The sequence below is a fragment of the Herpailurus yagouaroundi genome, unplaced genomic scaffold (assembly GCF_014898765.1).
Source record: "Herpailurus yagouaroundi ecotype Mexico unplaced genomic scaffold, PumYag 28, whole genome shotgun sequence".
NCBI lineage: Eukaryota > Metazoa > Chordata > Mammalia > Carnivora > Felidae > Herpailurus > Herpailurus yagouaroundi.
Genome location: NW_024412376.1, coordinates 88111662 through 88116097, shown reverse-complemented (window position 1 = coordinate 88116097; position 4436 = coordinate 88111662).

Genomic DNA, 4436 nt, shown 5'->3' with positions numbered 1-4436 from the left:
CTTAAGAGGTTGTATGTTTCCAGGGTGCCTGGGTGGCTCAGTCAGTTAAGTGTCCGACTTTGGCTCAGGTCACGATCTAGTGGTTTGTGAGTTTGAGCCCCACATCAGGCTCTGTGCTGACAGTTCAGAGTCTGGAGCCTGGATCCTGCTTCAGATTCTGTGTCTCCTTCTTTCTCTCTGCCTCCCTCTTCCCTGCTCACACTCTGTCTCTCTCTCCCTCAAAATAAATAAACATTGAAAAAAATTTTTTTTAAAAGAAGTTGCGTGTTTCTAGTAATTAATCCATTTCTTCTAGAATGTGCAACTTTTTGGCAAATAATTGTTCACAGTAGTCTCTTACAATCTCTTGCATTTCTGTGGTATTACTTGTCATATTTCCTCTTTCATTGCAGATTTTATTTATTTGAGACTTCTCTGTTTTTTTCTTCCTTTCATTTTTTACACCCATTAACACAATGAAAGATAAAAATAATGCAATCATCTCAATACTTAGAGAAAAAGGATTTGTCAAAATGCAACATCCATTCATGAAAAAAATGCTCAACAAAGTGGGGATAGAGAGAATGTACCCCAACATAATAAAATCCACATATGACAAGCCCACAACTAACATCATACTTAATGGTATAAAGTTGAAAGTTTTTCCTGTAAGATCAGGACAAAGACAGATGCCTATTCTCACGACTTTTATTCAGTATAGTATTGGAAGTCCTCGCCAGAACAATTAGGCAAGAAAAATAAGTAAAAGGCATTTAAATCAGAAAAAAAAGAAGTAAAACTCACTATTGACAGATGACACACTATCCAAAGCAATCTACAAATTCAATGGAATCCCTATCAAAATTCCAGTGGCATTCTTCACAGAAATTTAAAAGAAACCTTAAAATGTGTATGGAACCACAAAAGACTTTGGATAGCTAAAGCTGTCTTGAGAAAGAAGAAAAAGAAGAATAAAGAAAGGAACCAAGAGACCTTACTCTTGTTTACTTCAAATTATATCACAAAGCTATAGCAATCAAAGTAGTATGGTATTGACATAAAACCAGATACATTGATTAATGCAACAGAATAGAGAGCCCAGAAACAAACTCATACATATATGGTCAATTAATTTATGACAAAGAAGCCAAGAACACACAATGGAAGAAACAACAGTCTTTTATTTTTTTTAATTTTTTAATGTTTATTTATTTATTTTGAGAGATAGAGAGAGAAAGCATGAATGGGGGGAAGGGCAGAGAGAGAGGGAGGGAGAATCCCAAGCAGGTTTGGTGCTAAAAGCACTGAGCCTGACCTGGGGCTTGATCTCATGACTGTGAGATCATGACCTGAGCTGAAATCAAGAGTCAGATGCTTAATCAACTGAGCTACCCAGGTGCCCCAAGGGCAGTCTTTTCAATAAATGGTACTGGGAAAACTGGAAAGCTACATGTAAAAGAATGGAACTGGGCCACTATTTTATACCATACAATCAAAGTAACTCAAAATAGATTATAGACTCGTATGTAAGACCTGTAGCTATAAAACTCTTAGAAGAAAACACAAGCATTAAGCTCCTTGATGGCAGTCTTGGTAATGACTTTTTTGTATTTGACACTAGAAGTAAAGGCAACAAAAAGCAAAATAAACAAGTGGGACTACATCAAACTAAAGTCTTCCACACAACAAAGGAAGCCATCAACAAAAAGAAAAGGCAATGTACAAAATGGGAGAAAATTTTTCAAATTGTATATCTGATAAGGAATCAATATCATGATATAGAAAGAACTTGTACAATTAAATAACAAAAACCCAAACAATCTAACTAAATAATGAGCAGAGGATCTGAATAGATGTTTTTTTTCCCCAATAAGACATACAGAGATCACCAAAGGATTATGAAAAGATACTCAACATCACTAGTGATCAGGGAATTGCAAATCAAAGCCACAATGAGATATCACGTTATAAATGTCAGATTGGCTATTAACAAAAAGATGAGTTGGCAAGGATGTGGAGAAAAGGGAATACTTCTGCACTGTTGGTGGGAATGTAAACTGGCACAGACACAATGGGAAACAGTATAGAGGTTCTTCAAAAAATTAAAGTGGAACTACCATATGATCCAGCAATTCCACTTCAGGGTATTTACCTAAAGAAAATAAAAACACTAATTTGAAAAGATATATGCACCCACATGCCCACTGCAGTATTATTTATAATATCCAATATATGGAAACAAACTAAGTGTGAATTAACAAATGAATGGATAAAAATACAGTAAGTATATTCAATGAAATATTATTCAGCCATAAAAAGAATTAAATCTTACCATGTGTGACACCATGAATGGCTGTTGAGGGCATTGACTGAAATAAGTGAAATAAGTCAAACAGGAAAAGACGAATACTATATGATCTCATTTATATGTTGAATATAAAACAAAAGCAAACTACCCCATGTTCCAGCAATTGCATTACTAGGTATTTATCCAAAGGATACAAAAATAAAGATTCAAAGGGATACATGCACCTTGATGTTTATAGCAGCATTATCAACAATAACCTACACACACACACACACACACACACACACACACACACACACACACACCACAATGGATTATTACTCAGCCATCAAAAAGAATGATATTTTGCCATCTGCAATGATATGGATAGAGAATGTAGTATGCTAAGTGAGACAAATCAGTTAGAGAAAGAAAAATATAGTATGATTTCACTCCTATCTGTATATTAAGGAACAAAAACAAAACAGATGAACATATGGGAAGAAAGAGGGAAAGAGAGAGGGAGGTAAACCATAAGAGATTCTTAAAGATAGGGAACAAACTGAAGGCTAATGGAGGGACATGGGTGGGGGATGGGCTAGATGGGTGATGGGTATTAAGGAAGGTACTTGTTATGGTGAGCAATGGGTGTCAGTTGGATGTGATGAATCACTGAATTCTAATCCTGAAACCAATGTTTCACTGTATGTTAACTAACTAGAATTTAGATAAAAATTTGAAAAAAAAAAAAGAAATAAAAACAAAAAGAATCTCATGGATACAGAGAACAGACTGGTGGTTGCCAGAGGCATCGGGTTGGGGTGGGTAAAAAACGTAAAGGGAGTCAAAGGTTTAAATTTGCAATTATAAAATAAATAAATCATGGGAATGAGATGTATGGCATGATGACTATAGTTTCTAATACTGTACCATTTATGAAATTGCCAGGAAAGTAATCTTAACAGTTTTCATCACAAGAAAATAAAATTCTCTAACCATGTATGATGATGGCTGTTAACCAGACTGTGATGAAAATAAAAGAAAAAAATTTTAAAAAATAGAAAAATAACTACCACCAAAATACAATGTTTTTTATGAACTTATGTTAGTAAGAGGAAATGGAATGCCTCAGTACTTATTTTTCCTACTTAGATTAATAGTGTGAATTAAAAAGAAATAGCTGTACAAATAAAACTAATCAATTGAAAGAAAGAGAAAGAAAGAAAGAAAGAGGAAGAAGGAAAGAAGGAAAGAGAAAGAAAGAAAGAAAGAAAGAAAGAAAGAAAGAAAGAAAGAGAAAGAAGGAAAGAAAGAAAGAAAGAAAGAAAGGAAGGAAGAAAGAAAGAAAGAAAGAAAGAAAGAAAGAAAGAAAGAAGGAAAGAGGAAGAAGGAAAGAAGGAAAGAGAAAGAAAGAAAGAAAGAAAGAAAGAAAGAAAGAAAGAAAGAAAGAAAAATACTATCTGGTATTCATTTTTGTTTTGCTTTATAGGCTGTTCTTTCTCCTTCTACTTTACTGATTTTTCCAGAACCTTAACCTTTCTCTTTTATCTTTTTTTCTCTTTCTATAGTTACTCTTTGTTGCTTTAAATCATCATTAATATTGATAGACTTCCACATATGTATCTCTAGACCCTCTCTTTTCCTTTTACTTTACACTCATATGTCAAGTAGCTACTCAAAACCTCTGCTTTGATGTCTAGAGGAAATTTCAAATGTTTATGTTTAGAAAGGGACTCCCATTTCATGGTTCATCCATCAACAAGCTTTCCTTAAAGTATACCCAAAATCTGATAACTTTTCATCAATTCCATCATTCTAGTTCACATTGCTAGCATCATCTATGCCTAAACAATCATGGCAGTCTTCTAACTGATGTCTCTATCTCTACCCTTGCTTCATATGGTAAATTTTCCATGGTGATTCTGAGTGAGCTTTAGGAACATAAATCAGAGAAATGCAACTCTCTTGCTCAAAATCCTCAATGGTTATCACACTTAAAATAAAACTCAGGGGCGCCTGGGTGGCGCAGTCGGTTGAGCGTCCGACTTCAGCCAGGTCACGATCTCGCGGTCCGTGAGTTCGAGCCCCGCGTCAGGCTCTGGGCTGATGGCTCAGAGCCTGGAGCCTGTTTCCGATGCTGTGTCTCCCTCTCTCTCTGCCCCTCCCCCGT